Raw genomic sequence first — 23,459 nt, 5'->3', positions numbered from 1 at the left:
GTTTCTGCGCCCTGCGATGGTTGTCATTGCAGGTCCCTCATTCCTCAGCGATCTGTTCTGGCTGCCGAGTCCTCTGGCCTGTGGCATGCGGCAAGAGGCAACCTTTTATGCAAAATGAAAGCCAAAAGACACTTTTCCCCACTGCGACTCCGACTTTTGGGGCTCTCGAAGCCAGACAAGTCGCCTGCCAAAATGAAAACGAAATGAAATGTTCGGAAAGTTGTTGAAAATCGTATTCGCCGTTGACAAATAATTTCATATCATGTCTGCACTTTTATTTTTTGGCAAAGGCAGGGGTAGGGCTGTACCTTTGCCTTTGATTTCTTTCCTTTCATTCCACTTTGACTGGGGGATCAATTTCATTTGATTTTGTTCGCCTTTTGCGGGACATGAGACTATGTGCCAGTCTATTAGAGGCGAGCCCCAACGAGTCTCGGATCTATTCGAAATGAACATTCAAAGAAAAACCCAAGTCTAAATTGAAAGAAACAATTTTGGCATAAACTATGGGGTTTTGTAGTTATCTAGGAGTGCTGCGAGTAGTATATTGAAACACCCCTTAGGCGACCCTTGAATAAAAGAAACAATGACTTTTCTCTCAGTGCTATCACCTGTCGCCGCTTTTCCTTTCCAAACATTCATCCCATGGAAGTTTTTGACAAATTCCCTGCTCTCGGTGCGACACACGCTCAATCACTTTGGCCCGAGGCGGATTTTAAAGTCTTTAACTTTTCTTTTGACTTTTTGTATTTTGATCCGATGGAGGAGAACAATCTTTTTTCCTGTTCGCCTTTACATTTTTTGTTGGTCTGAAGTCCATAGTCAAAAGGATTGCAATAACAACAAGAGCAAACAGGCAGCCGGCAATCTTTTTGATGGCACCTCCTGGCATGCGTGTATATCCTGGTGTGTGGGTGTAAGGAGGATGTGGGTGCAAGGGTGAGTATCTGTGGGGCAGCACTCAGGCGTGCGTGTCTGTCACCGTTCATACTTGTATGTGTGGGTGGGTGCTTTTTGGCCTGGGGACTTTTGCCGCTTTTGGCTTCGGCAAAAGTGCAGAAAATTTGTGCAAGTTACGTGCTTGATTACATTTTTCCAAACTTTTTTCTTCCTTCCATTCTGCTTTGCTCCATTTTGGCCATTGACGGGTGTTCGATAAGGTTAAGGTTCGCATAGTTTGGCTATCACATGTGCACACCCACACCCACACTCGGACACTCCCCCAATACAAACGATTTTCCCCGGCAATTCGATGGCGTATCGATTAATGTATAATAGGACTGACACCTGAGCATCGCACCTGGGCACTCGCACAGAAAGCTTTTAACAAATTGTGGTCGTGTATAATCGGCTTAAATTAAACAAATCTAAGCAATTAAGTGCCTGCCAGCCTACCGGACAGCCTTAAATCCCTAAAACAAACGCAAACTGCAAAACATAGCCTCAAATCAAATGGGCAACAAAGTAATCAACCTGGGGCCGAGATTGCATGACATTCGGCCTCAGATCGGATTACAGCACATTTTCAAATTTTCGTAACGTAAGGTAAGCTCTGATAATTCCCTTAGAGCTGCACAATTTTTAAGGGACTTGGCAGAGTATTCTTTTGCCTAATTGAGAAACCTCATATGATTAACTGACCCGGCCGCAAGTTCGATTGGTTAATCAAGGCGGAAGAGGACAGAAATGGGAGTTGAGTTTCGGAACCACATGGCGTATGATGGATTCCGGCCAAGCAACTTGTCTCTGTGTGGGGTTTCGGATACAGGACTCACAACATGTTGCAGTCATGGCTCCACCTCCAGCTCCAGCTCCGGCTGCTGCTTCTGTTCACTCTGTAAAATTAGTTTTGCACTTTGTACATTGTCAGTGGCATTCTTTACATTTCTTGTTTGCCCTCAGCTCGGGCTTTGTGTCCTTCGGTCCGTTTAGATCCGTTCCCAACTTTCGGCAGCTCTAACTCAGTTATCCTGCCCAGCTGGCTGCGGTCCATGTGTGTCAGTCAGTAGCCGTATCTGTATCTGTATCCGTGTATCTGTCCCTGGTTGTGGATTTGTGGGGGTGTGCCCACTCAACTTCAGCCTGTCATGTTGCACATCGTCTCTGTTCCATCCGACACTGGGGAAAACAGATTCCCTTCAATCTCAAAAGGTGTCTGAAACAAGAAACAATATTTGACAAAAAATGTAATAACTATTATTTGTTTTAAATTCGAGAGTTATTTGAGAGATTCGAGAGAATTAAGATATATTTTATTTGCTAATTTCTGTTCTAAATAATGTTCAGTACATTTTGTATTAGTTTTTTGGTTGCAACTTTTACGTGGTTAGTTTCCCGCCGCATACAAAACTGAGCCCATTTAGCGCCAAATGGGCTGTGATTGCCCCTCCTCCTGGACTTGAGTCCACCCTCTACTTAGGCCTTCGTAAATCAGCTCTGGCCAAAGCTATGAAATTTATTTAAATGCCCGAAAGCTCGTAATAAAAGGGACGTATGTAGATTTATGCAGCCATATGCCAAGTGCCAAGTGAAGCTGAGACCAAGAAGGCGAAACATTTTGGGCCAGGTCGGGCCTAAGCCCATGTGTGTCTGGCACTGATTGCCACACACTCACTGAAGCACACTCCCACACACATCCCATGCTTGTGCATTTTCATTTGCAGTTTTGGCCCGCTCCCCACGCACTTAGCCAAATTGCACTCGGCTCGGGCTGGCTTGGTAAATGTCTTCGCGCAGTCGCCGTTTTGCCGTTTTGCCATCGCAAAAGCGTTAAAACCGCATTTGCAAACTAACACCAGTCCTGCCACATATTTGCCCTGAAATGGTGCCCTACCCTGGCTCCTTCCATCGTGGCACGGACACTTTCTCCTTGCAACTCGTTTCCCAGACAGTTGGGCTGCTGCTAGTGCTGCTGCAGCTTTTTGTGCGTTTTTAAAATGTAAATCCTGGAAATTTTATGCACATTGTGCAAAAGGACCAAGGCCCAGAATTCCCCGTCCCAAAAACTCTCCTCCCTGCTGTATTTGTTCTCTCTGTCTGGTTGGCTTATATAAAATTTTGTAAAATTGCATTTACACCACAAACACATTTGCATTTGAAATGCGCCCTGACTGCTGGCTGGCTGGTTGTTGTTGGTCGTGTTGTAGCTGGTATTACAACTACAAGAGACCCGATTGCATGCCCCGCCAACGGACAGCGGAAATGTCCAACCCACACAATGCACAGTGGTTGAAAAATAAATTTTAATAGACTAGAAATCGTGCAAAAAATTGTAAATTTCTTCCAAATATGTGCTCCATTATACATTATATCTGAGGACATGAACCATTTTCGTACTCTTAAATGTGTTCTTGCCAAAAAAACCCTCAAATGTGATATAATATTCCACTGTTCATCTGCTTGAGTCAGTAGCTTCTTGCATTTGTTTAGTCTGGTTGCATTTTGTTGGGAATGCCTTGTAGCCTGGAAATCCTGTTTGGCAATATCCTCGGCACACAACATGTCAGGTTCCGCATCTGCTGGCCGCAGCACATGGCCAACACTTTTCGCTCTCTTGGCCAGCTTTATATTCCTTGGCAAGCCAGTCGAGTTAAAGTCAAAGCGGCATTAATTGAATCACAACGTTCGTTTGTGGGAAAATTATATTCCAGCTTTTGATGTAGTCAAAGACGGAAATCCTTTGACACTTTCAAAAGACAGAGGGGCTTGGGAGAGGCTAGGAAAACGGGGCTTAGCAAGCAAGAATAGTGATTACAGCTTAGGACGCAATTTAATTATAAATAGCGCCAATTAATCAGGGCTTTGTGCCGTGCAGTAAGCCAGCACAATGACAACCTTGAACGTCCAGGAATCCCGGCCATTGTCTTCACCTATTTCCCGTCGTCTCTCTGTTAGCCAGTTATCATGATTTGCAGCCATTGTAAGAGCCCGTCTTGGCCACGCCCAGCGTTTTGCATAACTTGAGCTCTTGCCAACCTGGAATTCGTTCCACTCTGTGCTTCGCGTTAATTTCATTCCACCATTTATGGTATGCGGTTCCTTTGTCGAGCCACTTCTATGGCGATTTACAAGACAGTCTAGTACTTAAAGCATTCCCTAACAAATCTTATTTCAATTGATTTATTGGGCAAAAGTACGACAGGATTAAATCTGCACTGTCAACTCTTTCTCTGTCAAAAAATACAGCAAAAAGTGGGTGCTTCCTAAAAAGAGGAAACATCAAACGACCTTCGCATATATTTCATGCCCGAAATTGTGACAGGAGGTTGAGGGTACCAGCCACCAATATTCAGAAAGTGTATTTATTTTGGTTTTTTGTTTCGCTTTTGGTCCTTTGGTTCGGGTTCCCAGTGCCACGTCGCGTAAAACGTATAAATTTTATTCAATTTCTGTCATTTCACAAAATGTATAAACACATCACAGTGGCTACAGTGGCACAGTGGCATACCGCACCTGAGCCGAGCATCGAACCCAAAAATCAAACCGACGACCGGAGCCAACCAAACCAGACCAAACCAAACCAGAACGGAGAACAGGCGTTTCCCTGCCTGCATTGTACATTTGCGGTTCTGTGGGATTTTCGAGGCCTCATCCACAGGTGGTGTAAAAAGTACAGCGCCATCTAGGGTCATGCATCGTTATAATTTCATAAATTCTAATAAAAGCCAGCAATTAACTTGAACAGAAAGACACAAGCTTATATGTAAATTTTATTAAAAAAAAAAAGAAAGAAAATTGTCCTGAAGTAATAATATTTTGAGAGCAACTGTACACATGTGGGTACAATCGCTTAACCTGAGCGTTACGTATACGCCGCGTGTGCCGCATGACCAAAAAGCACGCGCCCCAAATATTATTTTCAGTTTTCTGCCACATGCCCCGCCACTCGAGCAACGGAAAAGAAGCGCTTAAAGAAGCGCCCGGAAACGGCAACGGATGTGGCCCGAGGAATGCAAATAAAGCAAAATATGTATGGATGGTGAAAAAGAACCTGAAAATAGGGAAAAACAGTAGCTGGAGAAAAAACAGGAGAGTCTTGAGCCGGGCACAAAGAAAAGCGTAAGACGCTGGGATGTCGAAGCCACAGAAAAACCCGGCATGGAGGGGTTAAGATGGGGGGCATTCGCCAGGAAGCCGAGCTAAGTAAATTTTCAAAACATTTTGCTCGTCGTTGCGCTTTTGTCGCATTAGCGTACGTGATAACGTCATGGAACAACGATCCCAACAATAGCTGGATAAAAAAACAACAAGCTAAGCTAACCCATATGTATGCTAAGATACTAAGCACACACGCACACACTTATGCGTGCACTGGAAAATAATCTGAAGGGCACAAGACTACAGCTTCGGAACATTTCCAAGAAATAAATACTGTTCTGTTAAACTGAAAAAATATCTAAAACAAATATTCTCATGAAAGCAATTTTTTTAGGTGCTCTATTCTTGCATCTACTTATTTTTCAGAGTCCACACTATTTTTCCACCGCCCTGCTTGTGCGTATTGAATTTATTTTTGTTGATGCCAAGACCCGCCTTCGAAAATTCCACGAAAAAATATTCAATCCTCTGTGGGTATAAGAAATACAGATATTATCGACACAAACATAAACTTCGAAAGCAAAGTTTTAAAGTTCGAGGGAAAATATATTTTCAATTGCCCGAAGTGAACTAAAATGCAGCACAAATTTCAGCGAAATTTCCCCATAATTGATGGCTTTGGTTAAGCTGAAAACCCATCGATGCCCCACTTTGAGCCACTTGACTGAAGCATTAGAAGAAAGTTTCCAAGTTGGGGAATACATATATAGATACCCTACATACATATCTGTACAGTATGTGTATATCGATGTCTGCTTTGGTAGCATTCGAACGTTCCGCCACAAATCAATGTAAATGGCATGCATACATTACTCATACGCAGTGTGGGACGACGAAGGATTCGAAAACTTGCAGCTAATGATGCTTCAATTGCTGCTTCTTATGAGTTGCAAAACGTTGAATGAATGAGCGCCATTGCATTCAATGGGCCACAAGAGTGTTGGGGGAGAGTTCCCCAAGATCCCAAGGCCCTCGAGTGCAGGGTAAGTAAGAGCCAGCCAGTGTGGCAGAATGGCGGCAACGGGATGATGACGACAACAAGTGCAACACCAAAAACGTTGCTGATAATGATGCATGCGGCAAATCAATTTTGTTGTATTATGCCAAAAGTGTGCTTCACACTCCACAGCACCACAGTGGGTGAAAGTGTGCAATGGCAACACAGCAGCGCGCTGCACCGGGTGGAGGGCGGAAAAAGCTCGGAAAATTGGGAAGAAAATTGGGAACGGGCAGCAACATTAGCACTGAAGTCCCACCCAGGCGCTCAGCTTTTATGTTGTGCCCTCTGCTCGCTGAATGATTTTCAGCTATTTTTCCTTCTTGTGTGTTTGTTTGGTTTTCGGGCTGCATTTTTTTCCACTTTTTTTCCATGCTCCTGCTTTGCTGGTTTTCTTTTTATGTGTCACGCCCCCGCTGCAATGCCATTTTCGTGTCGTAATACTTAGGGGGCATGTGGCATGCTGTAAAATCCCGCATCTCTTTTCGGTTTTTAAGTGAAGCCTTTTTCGAGGACCTGCTCTATTGGATGTGTAACAAATGTTGCACTTTCTTGTTTGACTTCTGACAGGGTTTTTGCGAAACTACTGAACTTGTATCCTTTCCTCAAAATAGAAATAAATGTTTGCCAATTAAGAGAATTTTAATTCCCTTTTAAATTCGATATTTGTGGACAAAAGTCTATGCCAGCAGTTTGAAATGACTGAATTAAAAGCCATACAAACAATTCAAACGTATGGTAAATAAGTTATTACCCACAAATTTCACAATGCTAATATTTGTGTTGGCTGGCAGTTACAAAAAATCATAAATATATATGGACAAAACAAAGGATCAAACAAATTGATTAACCTTTGCATGGCAGCAGACAAATTCTGCAAATGCACACAAGATGAAATATTAAAATGTGCTTTTCAATAGATTTCCATAAATGAAAAATGAATTGATGTCGTTTGGCCCGAGAGTTCATGACCCTTAAACGACTTTTTAAACGAAAATCAAAAGCAGAGCCCATACACAACTGAAAGCCAGAGAAAGATAGAAAGTGTGCTAAAAAACAGCACTGGCTCTTGCCGTTTCTGTCTTCGCTTTTTGTTGGATGTGGACATTGCCAAACTGTTACAACATTTTCATTTTAATCTTATTAAAATGTTACACGCCCCAGCCCTCTCTCTATCATTTAATGTCCCGAGCACAATTTGGTATTGAAATAAGTTTTTAAATTAATTTTTTGTTAGCTAAAGTTGGCCAAACTGTGCTGAATCAGACTCTGCCCTCAGCCGCTTCTTTTTCTTCATTTTTTGACGCCGAGGGTGCAGGACGGGAAACAGAAATGGGCGTGTGAATGGACCAATTGTGTTCCATATTGATTGAATTCACGGGACAACGCCGCTGGGAGGCCGTGCCGGCCTCTGTGTGTATAAACAGCAATTGTTAGCTATTTGTTGCTGCAAAATTGAAAAACTTTTGCTCCTGGTCTCCGACCTCCTGCCCGCCTGCCTCTGATTGACAGAAATTTTCTGCGTTCGTCCAGAAGCAAAAAAAAAATGCAATTAAAATATAATTGTTGCCTGACTGGATTTAAACAATCTCCTTGACGTCCCCAGGAAGTATCTAACGGATATACAATCCCGCAACTGTGTGTTTATTTATGAAAATACTTGTAATGTGCACCGAAAAGTCATGGAAAACCAGGTGTAGTTATTCTTTTTAACTCCCCCATAGTGTCTGGTTGAATTTGGTGTGCATTTCATTTACCACAATGTTGAAACGCTTTTAACTGCAAAGTTGCAACACCAGAACCACCTCCACCAGAACTTTTCGCCCTTTTGGCGCACTAGCGCATAAATCACATAAACAACAGTCTCTGATTTTTCGCATATGATATTGTGATTTCCGTTGGCAAAGCAAAGAAGTAGATGGATAACCATGCAGTGGATTTCCTGGAAAAATAAAAATGAAAATGCGGAAAAACAAATCGCTGGAATGGAGATACAAAGCCAAACCAAACCAAACCAAACTGAACTGAACCGAACCGAAACAAAACGAAATTCGTCCGTGATGAGCAATAAAAATCAGAATACAATGAGACGACAGCTGAGTTATTACATGGCCTTTTTGGCCATGATTTGTTATGATTCCTCCTGAGCGGTTTGATTGCAACTCTCTGGCATTGGCAACAATGCAATGCATTTTATGCTCCCATTAAAATATCTCTCTGGCTTCCTTCCGCGTCCTTGTTTTACGCTTTTGCCAAAAGCCAAAAGTCGGGGGCTACTCCCTTGAATGCACTTTGATTTTCCTGTTGATAAAGTTGCGAGAAAAAATAATTTAGAACCCTCGACATGTCATCCCACACACAAGTGAGTTTCGTGTAATCCTGTAGCTCATTGCTTATATCTCTCTGGCCATTTGCCATTTTTATTTCACTTGCCACACTTTTGCCTCCGACCAGTAAGCTACATTTTTCAATTTACTTGGGGACTCACACACTCCCTAGACCTCGACCCAGGATAAAAAAAAAGGAGGATAACGAAAAAAATAAGACAGAAACCCAGGCAGGCGGCAAAACTTCTGAGCTCACTTCGACGTAAATTTACACATTTTTCTGCCACATTAAGCGGCCCAAGCCGGGCTGGCTCGCCTCGAATTTGGTTGAGTTGGGTCGTGTTTCGGGCATGAAATTCCCCAAAGTGCAATAAACATGCGCGCTACAGTCGCACACATACACATATGGCTACTTTCTTTTTAGCCCACTTTCCGAAAGACACTCGAATGTGAAAAATTCAAACAGTGTCTGTTTTTCAAGGCTCTAGAGTGTGCTTACAAAAATATATGGATTTATTGGTCGATGCCTATTGAATTTTTTAAATTTTTCGCTGAATAAATGCATCAAAAACTACTTCCAGAGAAGTCAGTTCAAAGAGAACGAGTAGATAATGAAAGTAAAATAAAGGCCAACAGTTGCCAAAATGGCATGCCAATTTTTTTATGTTATCTAAAACTTTTCTATCGGGGTCTTTAAAAGAAATGTCCCAGACTCAATCGACGGGCGAAAGTTTTCTATTTATTCTAGTTTTCTCTGTCAAAGTTTATAAATATATAAAGCTACATATACACACAGCCTTGGTCTTGTTAAACACTCGACGGTTAAGGGCTGCACAAATATTTATTGTGTCATTGATTTTGCCGCTAAGCCGTCGACAGGCTTCCAGCTCATTCGACTTTCTTTCGGGTCCATGGCCTTTCCATTTCCTTTTTCCGTATTTATCCAGAGCACTATGCAGCTGTGTAGTTGAAAGTGGCGGGGCAAATATTAAATATCGTCCGAAGAGGATAAGAAACCCAGAAGGACTTGCCAGATGATTGGATGTGAAATTACATTACATTTTACACAGGGCTATTAAAGTACTTACAAAATAGTCCACACAATTGGGTTAAACGTCAATCATAAAAATAAATTACTCATTCGTCTTGGTTCGAGATATTCTGATTTTCAATGTACAATGTACAATTGCGGATGTTTAACATTTATTGAGCCAATATTGGATTTATTAAAAAACTAATTAAAATAAATAGCGGACTTGATTAAGTTACACTTTTTACAATCGCATTAAAAGCGAACTAATTTATTTGATTTAATTTTATTGAAATACCAACACTCTTAGCTCGTTAATTAATTAAAATTTGCATTCTCCTTTCCACTTGCAGGTAAGTCGATGCGTGATGCAATTTATGCCCGGGTATGTCAATATATCAGCCAATAATTTGCGTATGACTTGTCAGTGGTTTAATTAAAATGAACTGCTCCATAAAGAGCTCAGGCCAGGTGAAAAACGAAAATGGTGTACACGCAACTGCACGCAGAGGCAATCAAATGGAGAGCTATTTGCACCGGACAGCCAATGGCGTGTAAATAAAACTAATCCCGAGTTGAGCGACCGCATAAATCAGTCACAGATCGAAAGGGACAGGGACAGGGACACTCACTGTCCTACGTCCGTCGTCCTACGTCCTTCGTCCTGGGCAGCTGATCCAGTCAGGCAAATGTAATTATAAATCATCGGGTGCTCAGCCACACATATGCAATATAAAAAGTAGCTGCAGGCCTTAATGGTTCGCCAGGAGTGAGAATACACAATATGCATCAATAATTCATAAAATTAAATAGCTTCCTTGCCAGAACTGTGGCGGTATGGTGGAAAATATAGGCGGGGATGAGCTCTTGATAGAGTCAACTGTTCTGACAGGTTCATATCACGTCACTCATACGCCCCGTGTATTCTGCACCTGTCACATAAAAACCAGACGCATGGCACAGTGTGTTTATTTAGACACACACACAGACAGGACAGTCGACGAGATGACAACATCATAATAATAAATTAAAATATTAGCGCTTAATTAAAATTATCAATTCACTCAGACCATTTGTCCTATTTTTCACATGGGGTGAAGGTCTCATGAAGGGTGGCTGGGATGTCCCTACCCTCTCTCTGGCAATTCCTCTGGCAACATTTTGTGTGCTGCTGTGTTGCTGTGTGGCCCGGCTTAAAAATAATAAATATTTTTCAACTAAACCCATATTTATTTAATGGCATTCCGCGGCCCAAACAATACAATTAATTAAGTGCGGAGCTTTATTGTTTATTTAACGATTCGGCTTCACGGCTAGCCCCCAGGCTTTGTCTCGCATGGGATTTTTGAATAATGACAGCAGGTTTTTGGCCATGACAAAATATTTAAAACAATGCAGCTTATGGCCATGGAAAAAGTTATATGGGATTTAAAATGAAAGTAAAGTGTGTCGCAAATTTTTTTAAAAGGTTTGGGGTTCAATTTGAAAGCACAGATATGTCAATCGCAGGAAAGCCATAGACTGCACTTTTAAATCAAGTTTAGATTCATTATTTGCCACACTTTTACCCGAAAGTTTGTTTAATAATTCTGACATCTAAAGTGTTTTATTACACCTGTGCAGTTTGAACGAACGAATCGAACTCTCCTGGACATTTGCCAGCTCATTTTTCACCTTAGTTAACTAACTGCAAACAGGATTCGATTGCAGTGCAGGATTCGCCTGGCACATCCGTAGGTGAATATAAATCAATCAAGCTCCATTCGATTCAGTTCAGTTTGCTCGACCATCGTCCCAGGACTCCGGAGGACTAATCACAATCCCGACAGCGGTAGCGTCAGTGGCAAAAGGGTTGGGGTTGAGGGGTGTCGTTGTAATGAGTGCCAAGGATCGATTTCCGTTTGCAATAACTCAACTTCAAAACACGAAATTCAATCTATTCCGAGTGCAGGTATCTAGTCGAGCAGGTGGGGCGTCTCCGCTTACACATGCATACTTCGTTCCCATACCTGTACGATTGTTTACAGTTATTAATCTGATTATATTTAACGTGCAGAAGGAGTTATCTACGAAAGCTGGATGGAAACCTTATCTGGGGATGGCTCTGTCCCCCCTCACTTGATCCGCATCTGACTGGCGCACATTTCACTCGAAACTTTTCAAGTGCCCATATAAGTAATGACATATCAGTCTGACGACGACGACGACGTCGTCTCTTCTTCCATGTGAGTGGGCGGTGGACTGGAGGTTGAAGGTTGAGTGCTCGGAGAAGCTGGCTTCTTGTCAGTCGTTTTGTCAATTGACAGCATGACAAGTGAGCAGCATGAGAATTCAACTCGTACATACGGAAATATGTAAAGTAAAAACAACGAGAGCCAAAAAATGTTTGCTATAAAAAGTTTTCAGCTGCGACAACTTTTGCTTAACTTTTGCCAGCAAAATGTGCAACTCTCGGTCCCCTCGCATATATATTCCAATAAATACATATATAGCCATAGCTATGTATCTGTATATGGCACACATAAAATTGTGCTTTGTTTCGTCCTGTAAATGGGACTGTGTATTCGGTGTTTGCGTGTCCTGCTCAATCTTGTTGGCAAGATTTAATTAATCAATTATAACGATAACAAACTTTTTTGCCCAGCTGGTAGCCTGACAGTTGGAAAAAGAAAACCGGAAACCACAGACAAATCCAAATGTCACAAAACTCTTTAACAATTTAAACTAGAAAGGGACTACCAGACTATCATTCTGTGGCACGCTGGCACGAGTGTGTGCATGTGGGGCGTGGCATATTGCAAATTGATGCATTTCAAAACGAACCGGGGCGAAAAGTAATAAATATACATGCTACATTATTTATGGGACAGCATTTTTTGGGGGCGCTCCAATACACTTGGGCTTCATAAATCCAAATTAGAGACTTAGTGCGCAATATCAATTAATACTCTTGGAGAGTTTAAAATATATTGAGACAAAAAAGCCACAATGCCTTTGAGCGACTCTGATTTGGCTCGGTAAACCTTTTAGTTTCAACTCAATCTCAACAGAAACCTCTTGACAATTAATTGAAAAATGGTTCTCGACCGAAAAAGCTTGTCGAAAAGCCACAAAACTATTGAGAACTCATCCACCTTCCCCCTCTTCTGGGCCATTGTGGTATGTATTGCATAAAATATGCCAATGTTCTGGGCCATCCCGGGGATTCAACGACAACGCATTCATCACCATTTGCTTAAAGTGACGAGTCAACACCCACACGAACACCCGAAAACCCCAGCAGTGCAGCTCCAATCCATCCGGACACCGGAGTGAGCATTTTTTAACACTCATACGCCCCTTGGCCATGCAGGCACTCAGATCTCCCAGCTTCCAGCTTCCAGCTCCCTGTATCAAGTTGCAAGCTCCCTGTTCCATTTCTCTCCATTCTATATTTTGTCATATTCCCTGTTGCAGCTGGCATTGTTGTTGTCCTTTAAGGTTCATCAAAGCTTCAACATTGTTTGGTCACAGTTGTTGGCCAACATCTCATCCCATTTCCAAGCCGGAGCCGCTCTCGTTCGTCATACTTCCGTAGCTGTCTTGTGAAATTTTTCCTGTGGGAGTTAAAATATGCACAAGCTGATTCCCTTTGCCAGTTTCCCCTCTTTTTTTCCCTTGTTTTCCCCTAGTTTTTGCCGTTGGCCTGACTTTTTCGCTTTGGCCCGAGAAGTTACCAAGCACTCAGAAAAAAAATATAATTTAAGGATGTAGGAATTATTGGGTCAATAAATGATAAATCTAAAAATGTTTACTTGCTTATTATGAGCATTGAATACATTTTTATTTTAACCAGAATTTGATATTTAATATTTTAATATTAACATTTTAAAGTGTAGGTGGCCTGGCAGTTCTGTGCAACCGAGTAGTTATGCTCCAGTGCATGTGCAACTTGTCTGTTGTTTATGACGCCCCTCCGCAGCCACAGCCCCACCCCTATCCACCACCGAATCCCCCCCTTACTTTCACGCCCCCTCGTGTCAGATAGTATGCGTGTGTCATCATCATCATCAACATCATCATACGTCTCGGTTTCGTGCTGAAATCGCAGGCATATCATCTACACACAGGAACAACAAATGAGACCTGGCTTAAACGAAAGGAAAGAGAAAATGCATAGAAAGAGATGGAAAATAAAGGACATATATAGGATATACTACACAGATATGGGGGCAAATCTTCTCAACATTTTGCAGGTGCATCAAACAGAAACCACTTTGCCTGATGCAGCCGCCTCTCTGGCAGGAGATCTCAAGCTTAACCTTTCATTTTCACCTCCCGCTTGGCTCCTTTTAAAGTTCTTTTATCTTTTTCACGTTTTATGGTTTCTCAATTGCCATAAAACTTGGTAATAACTGCTTATCAAGTTTAACATCCTAACATGATTTTTCTATAAAGTTTCTCCCAGGCCTTTTTGTCATAAAAGCTTAAAAGTTTCCAAGTGAAACCCTAATAATAAGACTTATTTTTTAGAAAAAGAAAAATTGGATATGGGCTGAAGGATATGGCAGGAAAACCTAGAGATGCTTGGGAACATATACTTTCTCTAAATCTATCTTGAAAACCCGAAAGGAACAAGTCAAAAGGAGCAGCAAATATTTTTCAATAAAACTGCATTTTTCTATGGAATTTATTGAAGTTGAAAAGCATGGTGAAGGCATGAAGTGGAGGACTGGGGAAAGTTACAACCCACATTTTGCAAAGATTGTTTACTGTGAGTAATGGCCCAGACAAATGGCAACCAACTCAGCAGAGTCCCTCTGAGCAGTCCCCCCCCATCTTCTGGGCTAGTGATTTCATTGTGAGGACGTTGCTATGCAGATCATTGCAGCGACAGAAATATTATTATGCCAGCATTATGTTCACAATGTTGTCTGCCATTTAGTCAACGCCAACAACAACTGCAACAATGGCAACAACGCTCGGCACTTTCGACAACTCGGCACTTGGCCGGAGGAGTACCACCGCAACAGAGGCCATGAGCATGTCATGTGTGGGTCTGACTGACTGACTGTTCCCCATAATGGGAATCATAAATTTCGAAGTCTGGTCCCCCCAGTCCTTTATACCGCCTGCGATTGATATGTCTAAGGGCCAGAGTTGATGATGTGACAGCTGCAAGAAAAGAACTTAACAGGTGGCGAAAAAGCCACATTTTTGGTTTCCATTGCATGCGAACTGCATTTTCAAATAAATTATCATTTAAAATGGAATTCAACCATAGTTTCTTCTAGTGTTTATAGTTTAAAGATGAAACCAAACCGACAAACCTTAAACCTTATTAAGAAAATATGAGAGACCGAGGAAATCATTAAAATTTCAAAAAATAAAGGCCCTGAAATGCAATATTTTGTCACTTATTTCGACAGCAGCAAGCGGATAATATCCGCCGCTTTGTAACGACAGAGATCCGGAGTCCGGACAGGACCACAGCAACAACGATATTAAACAGCATCAGCAAATTGCGATGAGTGTGTGAGCATGAAATTAAATTCCGAGCAAACAACAATAACCCTTTGAGGCAGCTAGAAAGCAGTTCAGGCATCAGTAGCAGCATCATCATCATCACCAGCATTATCGTCGTCATTATTATTGCCACAACAGCAATAACAGTAGAGCAGTTTTCCAGGCTCTGGGGGGCTAGAGGAGTCTGTGAAAAAGAGCCTCTGGCCGAAAAGGTACTGCAACCAAATAAATTGAATCGAATTTAATGTCAAAAGTGCAGCATATAATTGACTTAATTCTACGGGTGGCAGCCACGCCATGTCGCACTCAATACTCCCTGTATAAACTACAAGTGTGGTGCACTAAAACAGCTTCACTGAGAGAAATCTATATATATTTAAACCAACCATAACCACAAAATGATTTCTTAAATGAACAATTTTTATTCAATATAAAATTGAATGATTATATTGATTTGTTTTAGTTTCTAAAGAAAATAAAAGTTTAAATTTATTACTAAATATTTCTTTAAGTGCTTCCTGACAGCATGCACACATACAGACCCCTGGTCCACCTGCTTTGGCGGAGCTGCTCTCTCTTTTTCAGTTATTGCCTTTGTGCGTTTGGCGTTAAAAGCGCAAAATTCAATTTCGTTTTATTGTTCGTTAGTTAAAGAATGGGGGCGACACGCGGGTGCAAAAAGACCATCGCAGCGATGGGCGTGGTAATTGCATTTTGCCCACCTGTACCGCTTGGCTACCTTTTAGCAATGTCACTGCAACATCTGGGGGGAGTGTGTGCGAAATGTTCATTTCGCCGGCCGCCCACAGACCGTGGTGATGCTCCCCCTGGGTGCGGACAAACAAATCATAAAACAATAATTAACCCACTGCCCAGGGTCCCGGAGAAACCACTTTGATTTCCGTTAGAAGCAGCAGGCCAAATGCCAGCTGTCAAAGCGGTACATCGGCCATCGAGTCGAAGTCATGACCCGGCTTGAGCTTGAGCTTGAGCCACTCTCGTGTCCGATTCCCAAGCAATTGCAACGTAATTGACCCACTTAGCTCGGGGCACACGGATTGGCTCTGTGGTTTTGCGAAGCCATGACTGGATATGTGACATGTCCCCACTTGACTTTGATATTGAGCAGCCACGACACGGACTTCTTGTTGGGATTCGAGCTGAAAGCCTTTCGGCAGTCAGCTCTATGGTGTGTTAACAAATGGATTCATAACCAGTTGCACATGGAGACTAATCTATTAACAACCTTTATTCAACCTAGGTCTGCAGCCTATTACTCCCACTGTAGTTATCACTTATCAGGTTCAATGGAGTTCCACTCTTAGCCTCATTGCGGGATAATATATTCATGGCCAAATACAAATACAAATAGCAAGCCCCTCAGCTCATCCCCTGGCAACTTGTTCATCCCAGTTGGGGAAAGTCTTTCTATGGCTCCACTGATGAAGAAGCAGCCTCTTCATTTTCATCTCCATTTGGTGCTGTGTATTTATCATGTTTCGGGGGAATCTCTTATTCATATGCTTCTGCTCACCTTTATCGTGGAGCGCTTTGCACATAAATTTTCCAGCGTTTTTGTCACAATTTCTTATCTCATAAGCATAAAATTAACAACCAGCCAAAATGGCGACAAAATCAACGTAAGAATGGCCGGAGTTCGGGGGATTTTCACCGTCAAGGATGAGGGCGAACAGTTTTTGAGACTGAACGTTATTTAAAATCGACGCCTGCGGCGCAGCTATAAAAATTTGTGCGCGATAAAACGGAATTATGAGCGTGAAGACGATGGAATAAGGACAACAAGGACAATAGCGTGGGTGCGAGGGAGCGACACGTGTTCTTATTAATTTTAATGCATATTAAAAATCACATCCCTTAGGACATACATACTTCAAAATAAGAGTAAACTGTTCTGCCCAGCAGCTGCCGGTCTCTGAATCAATAAAGAACCAAAAAGGAAGTTTACCTTATGTGCTCCTAAGTCGTAAACCCCAAAAAACCTCAAAAAAACACACACACACTCAAGTATATACTCCTGGAGACCCGACTTATGTTTATTATATTTCATAGAGCTCATCGGAGCTAAGCTTGATGGTCTGAGGTTTTCCCATACGGTTCACATTTTTGTTTCTCAGCTAAAATCTTGCTTAATAGAAAACAGATAATTCATAAAATATTTACTAAGTGGCTAAGACCCCCACACAGACACAATACGGCTTAAATCAGTCAGTGGAGGGGGTGAGAATGCTAAAGGCAATGTCTGCTTCTGTAAAATAAACCGAGTTTTTGCCACAGTTGTGGTTATGATTTTTATAACCACAGTACTATGCCCTAACCTTGGAAAGGGTCTCTTGGATCAGTGGCAGGAGGTGAATAAAATATATAGTCTTTTAGTCTTTTTAAAGAGTTCAATGTCCTAAAAGTATCCTACAACTTAAATATTTCAGTCAGAAACCCACATTTAAGGAACACTTCTTCCCTTTTATTTAAAAGTATTTACTAGTCGGCTTTTAACGTAGAACCAATGAATTATACGGCCTTGTTCTCACTGCTGCTCACACTTTACAGATAAATAATGCACGAAAGTTGTTCATTTAACTTTGCTTGTTTGTTTCATTTCATTTGGTCTGCTGGTTTTGTTGTCTTGCTCGGCTCGCTTCCTTCTGGTCGGGATTTGGATTTGGCCTGCCATGTGCCACGAATAAATCTTGAGGACGGGGGCAAGGCTGTAGCGGAAAAGCGAAGAAGAACGAAAAAAGTTAAGAAAACTCATTCTCATAATTTTCCAGTTTATTGTAAGCCGCTGCTGCCTCGGCTGCCTCTGCCTGTGTTGCGGCATGAAATACACACACCTGGCGAACAGAGTGCGGCATAAACCTGCTCTAATTACCAGTACCCAAAAGCAGAGAAAAGCGGCATGAAGAAAAAAAACACAAAAACCATAAAATATAAATAAAAATCATTCATTTTGTGCACGTTGCTTGCCCGGGGGCAGGTTCTATTCCTGTCGCTCCTAAGGCTTCCGGCGACTCCTTCTGTGCGTTAAATTTTTATAGCCTACACTTGGGCGCCCGACCAAGTTACTGCCACTTAATGAATTAACATTATTTTGATGGGTTTTATGCTTTTTTCATACTTTAGCAGCCCGAACTCCATGATTCTCACCGCAGCAGCTGCGGTTTGCCTCGGTTCGTACTGCCATTGGCTATTGGTCATGCCAGGCAACACCTCGCCAGGGCTTTCAACTTTTTAATAAGCCACAAATAATAAGAGAGCTAAAAACGTATTATATTCGAGCGTAAGCATAATTCAAATCATTTCATTAACATTTTCAGGCCCACATCCTTTTTTTACATTTATTTTGTTGAGGCGAGCTCGAGGCAAGGGAAATTGCTTTTTAAGTACTTAACTTCAATGCAAGCGAGAAAACTTTTCAGGCTGCAGCATCAACACTAAGGGAAAACAATTTATTAAAAAATTATGATTATAAAAATGTTAATTTCTAAGAATTTTTTACCCAAAATATACATGTTTAAAATTAATGGTCTTTTTAACCGAGCCTTGAAGGTTAATACGAAAAAGTTGTTAGTTTTTAATGTGAGTTTTTTGCGCAGTGCCGAAAACCTTAAAAAATGAAGTGCTAGCGCCAAAGTGAAAGTTTTTATTAAATGCATAAAATGAGTCAAAGTCCTGGACTGCCAAAGGCTACATGCCACATCCTTTTATATACATATACATTTGGAAACATTTGGACGGATGTACCAGTATTGGGTATGGGCGTGTTGTGCCAGTGTGTGCGTTTAGGGCCATAAATCTAAGTGCTTTAACGCCTCTGGGGCGACTTGGAAACGCCTACTTTTGTGGCTGATGTAACTGCCAGTTACTAAACCTCCTTCTTACGTGTGTAGAAGTGAGCGCCGGTGGTGTAGCAGTAGGTGTGCGAGTGTGTTGGTTACCCGCTACTGTTATAATGAGTTTTCAAGTGGTTCCCTGCATAGGCAGGTAATTTCATTCTAATGCCTAATGATGTATCTTCCGTGAGAGGAAACATGCACAATGAAAGGGGAGAAATCGAGGGAAGGGCTTCTATTGATGCCTAACACGGTTAGTCAACCAAATTATAATCGCTATAACATTAGATATATTTTATAAGTTTTTAATATGTATTTTTTTCCGTGCAAGGAATATTTAATTTACTGCTCCCACCCTATATAGATAATAACTAATCAGAGCTACCTTCAGTAGAATATTACAAACTAATTACTGCAGATAAACGCAATCTGGGTTATTAGTTTTATAGATAATGGGAAAACCAAATTCCCGCTATCATCAGCAGACACTGATATGCAATCATTTTAATAATCATAGCAGTTGCCTCAGGGTAATTGAAAAAATATCGAACGATTGAAATTCCCATTTAAATTGCGCGCCAATTTCTAGAAATTCCCATAAAATGAAAATTTCCCCACTCGCTAGACTCTAAAATTGAGCGAGTTCCTCATAGCACACACACACCCTCTCTTTTTGAGTGGCCGCGAGAGCGAAAAGCAGCTGCCGCATCTGACGGCGAATTTATCCGTAAGCAGCAAAGCGGCACGGCACGGCACGCCGCACCACGGCGAATTTATCTGTCAGTGAGCGTTCGGTTTCGGTTCGCCTCTCTGTCTCTTTCTCTGTCATCTTCATCAGTCGCCGTCGTAGTCTCGTCGCTGTGGTTTTTATTCTGATTGTGGCCATGCAAAAAAGGCAAATATCCAACGAAAATTAAATAAAACCCTCACTGAAACCCACTAAAACTGGAACAAAGTGCTGACAAGAACAAATATAGCCAGTGCTCCCCAGAAAAGTGTGAAAATCAAGTGGAAAAGTGACTGTGAAAAAAATACGGATGGGACTCTTGCGCAGCAGCCGCCTTTTTTTTCCAACCCGTATAGAATCCAAGAATCTATATAGAACTCTTCAGATACTTTTGTATCTTTCTTTGTGGCCAAGAGGTATCCGTGTGTGTGCTTGATATATGGGTGTAAAATAAAAAAAGATACAAACAATAAAAACCATCATTTGTGTCACCCATAATATAATAACTAGAGAATCCGATATAAGCTGCGAATCTGCTTCAAAAAAAAAAGAATCTATAGCCAATTTTTGGACCTTCTTGGCGTGCTGCTGTCGCTTCTTCATCCAATTCGTGTGTTTTTGTTGTTTTCTTCTTTGTTCCGCGCAATGTTGTTGTTGGTGGTGGTGCTGGTGGTGCTGCTGCTGTTGTTGTTGTTGTTGCTATTCGCATTTTGTGTACCTTTCAAGAAATCAATAAAACAAAAAAGAACTCACAACTCGTAAGCCCAAAGGCCAGGCAAATTCGCTCAAAACGAGTCTCACCTCTCGCCTCGGCTCTCTTTTGGGAGAGCGCGCTCTCGCAGTGGCTCTGTTTTGTTGACATTTTACCGCTTTGTCTGCGGCGAATGAAGCTCGACTTGAACGCCATTTACAAGGCAAATTATGTCAATAATTTAGCATATTGAGCAGATGACACTACCGGATGGGGGGGCCGCAGAACGCACAGAAAATTTCATAAAAAATATAACAAAGAGTATGGTTACCCTCTGCACTATTCAAAAATATATATATGAACTGCGCAATTCGCTGACAGTTAAGTGACACAATTCCGGCTCAGCTTTTGGGGCTGGGTCGCATTTTCTGCAGCGAATTTGGACTCCCCCTCCACTCCCATTGCCCCTTGCGGCTTTTCGCACTCGGATTTGTATCTGTAGCACGTGCACTCCGACTCCCGGATACGGCTCTATTGATTTTTCGCACATCCCACGGAGTCCTGCTATCCCGTTTTCCGCATTTCCCATTTCCCATTTCCCAGTTCTTGGTGCATGCGCATGTTCATTTCGTACATTTTCCTGCGATTTCGCAATCCTAGTGCACTGACCTTAGCCCATGACTGACAATATTTTGGGCCACACTTGAGGAAAAATAAGGGCTACCTACCCTTCAACCTTCTCAATTAATTCAAAAAATAATAATAAAAGCTTTTCAACAGACTTCAATTAAGATATAACTCAAAAAAAGTGTGTATCTTTTAGATGCAGATGTGTATCTTTTTAAACAGTTCTCAAGGACCTTCGAATAGGATCTCCATTCGATCGAAAACTTTCTTTAACTTCACTTTTTCTCAGCTGCTTTTCGCTCCCCTGATTGCAGCATTTAAGTACACATTTGTTTGGCTTACAAATTAACGCCATTCGAAGGGTTGGCTGGATAAACAAACAGGGGATTTTATTTCATGGCACTCACAATGTGGGCCATTCATAAGAGGCGATTGGGGGCTCCGCTAGACAAACAATCTGCAGGTATCTGGTAGTACGGGTAGCAGGTGAGGCACAACCAAACAGAAATAGACACTCCGGTAGTCCGGTGGGGAGATGTGGGTTATCAGGGAATCTCACGCTCATTATGGAGCATTTGGGAGGAGTCGAGAGGAGCTTGTTTGGATTGAAGGTAGTGAGCTTGTAGCACGCGAGTGCTTCCAGGAAAATGCATCAAAACTGCTATGGGGATGGAGTGGAAATTGCTCCCGATGAGAGGGCTAATAATAGCTTAGACTTGGGCAATCTGATTTTAATTTTAACGATTATTTTTATTAGTTTTAATTTATGGGTGCTTATACAAAGGAAGAGTGAATTACCTTTTTCTGTTGCACTTCAAAGGAAAATTATAATCAAAGTTGGATTTAAGCATTTTACGATGGAAAGTATAGTACGCCTTTTCAGCCCACTATCTTTCTTTGGGAAATCAGCTTATGTTCATTTAGGTTGTCAGGTGAATGCTAAAACCTTTCTAAGCCATCTATATCCGCTGCCTGGAGCGACTGGGGGCCCTCCTCCCACGCAGTTCTTCCGGTTACCCCAGATACAGTTCCCTTCCTCCTCTTTTCGTCAAAAAATACATATCTATTGTCCATTATTCGTATATTTTTATATTTATGACTGACCGTCACAACGAATCCGTTGAATCTTTTGAGTGTCTGCATGTGTGTGAGTGAGAGACACACACAGATACCAGCCAAAGAGGCGACTGCCCACTGGTTTCGGTCTGCAGTTGTCAGGCAATTTTCTTTCTGCCAATTGATTTCTGTCGTGGCCCCCCCCGTCCAGCTCTTAGTATTTTTAGTGATTTTCAATTATCCGTCTGCTGTTGTTGTCATAGGCGGGTCATCGCGGGCTATCGCATGCTAATCAGAGTTGTCCACTTGTAAGTCTCTGACCCGTTTACCGTTATTAAGTACTTACCGACCACAAATGGCCGACAATTGTCGCTTGAATGGCCAATTTCCATGACCGGGATCAGCGTCGCGACTTCCCACTTCCCAACTACCCCCCACCCATCCCACTTGCCACTTCCCACTTGCCACAGACTTTGAGTTCGACCCGTTTAACCATTTCATTTTATTGTTTCGCCCCTTCTCTCCAACGGATTTAATAATCTTTTGAGCTTCTATTTATATAAGGCCGTCGTACTTGCGGTTATCCAACACCAGATATCCGTCTGTACTACACATAAAGATTAATATTATAATAAATAGTATAAATATTATATTTATCTTACTTAAACTTCCATTATTTCATTATTTCTCTTATTCCAAGTAATCCCTTCTTTCTCTCAGTCTATGACTAAATACTGTGGCTCAGAGCTGACTCTTTGGCTTACTTTTTGCATGGGGCAGGCAACTTGATGAGCTGCTAATTAGCCACACCGTCGGCAGCGGCGCCAACTGCAGCTCCGACGACGACGACTGCGACTGCGACTGCGGTTGCGGTTTACTATAGCTTGCTCGAAGAGCCAATGGATATAGCGTGCGGTGGCTAATTCTGAATGAATCAGCACGAGCTCCCTGTAATTTGCACTTTGTCCATTACAGCTCCGCGCCCCGCACTTCCGCTCTGGCTCGATTTTTTGCTCAGTGCACTGCAATTGCTGGGCACAAAGGGAAGAATAAAGAGAAACGGAAAAAGTGCTGGAATTTATCATTTTTCCGGTATCGTTAAGAAGACTCTAGTCTCCATTCGAGTGTTTATGGATTAAGAAGGATTAGTTTCAGATACTATGGCACTTTAGTTTTGATTTTATTTATTGGATTATTTGTTATAGAGTATTACTTTCCATTTCAATATATTCTTAAAATAATATCTTGTATTCCTGGGCTATCCAAATTCCAAGAATAGACCATTAGCTGTTTTATTTTAATGGAATATGTCTGTATTTTGCAGACATAAATTTCCCTCTAAGTATCTCAGAAAATCTTTGATTTTTTCTGAACAATTTCTTGAAAATACTTCCCCATAGAGCATTCGGAGATCGCCTCTGGCCTAATCTCAACGCCCAATCATTAATTTTACTCGATTTTTTGTGGCCTCCGCCCCTCCAGCCATAATCCGAGCCCACAGATGGCGCACACATGTCGTCGGCAAGTCGTTTGGGGGGTTTGCCAATTTGT

General features: G+C 41.9%; 1 protein-coding gene across 5 annotated transcripts in view; it reads left to right on the top strand.

Annotated features, from left to right (window-relative positions):
* LOC6505984 (tyrosine-protein phosphatase 99A) overlaps positions 1-23,459 on the top strand; it is a 102,070-nt gene that overhangs the window by 55,321 nt on the left and 23,290 nt on the right. For 2 of the 5 annotated variants that reach the window (XM_032449444.2, XM_001964694.4), the window contains exon 1: positions 19,780-19,950. The exons of the other annotated variants lie outside the window; for them this stretch is intronic. The gene's annotated coding sequence lies outside the window, so the exon portion shown is untranslated. Of the gene's footprint in view, positions 1-19,779; positions 19,951-23,459 lie in introns of those variants that run through there. 5 annotated transcript variants of the gene reach the window in all.

Source organism: Drosophila ananassae, chromosome 2L, assembly GCF_017639315.1.
Source record: "Drosophila ananassae strain 14024-0371.13 chromosome 2L, ASM1763931v2, whole genome shotgun sequence".
NCBI classification, from domain to species: domain Eukaryota; kingdom Metazoa; phylum Arthropoda; class Insecta; order Diptera; family Drosophilidae; genus Drosophila; species Drosophila ananassae.
This window is presented reverse-complemented; position numbering and strand designations above follow the sequence as displayed.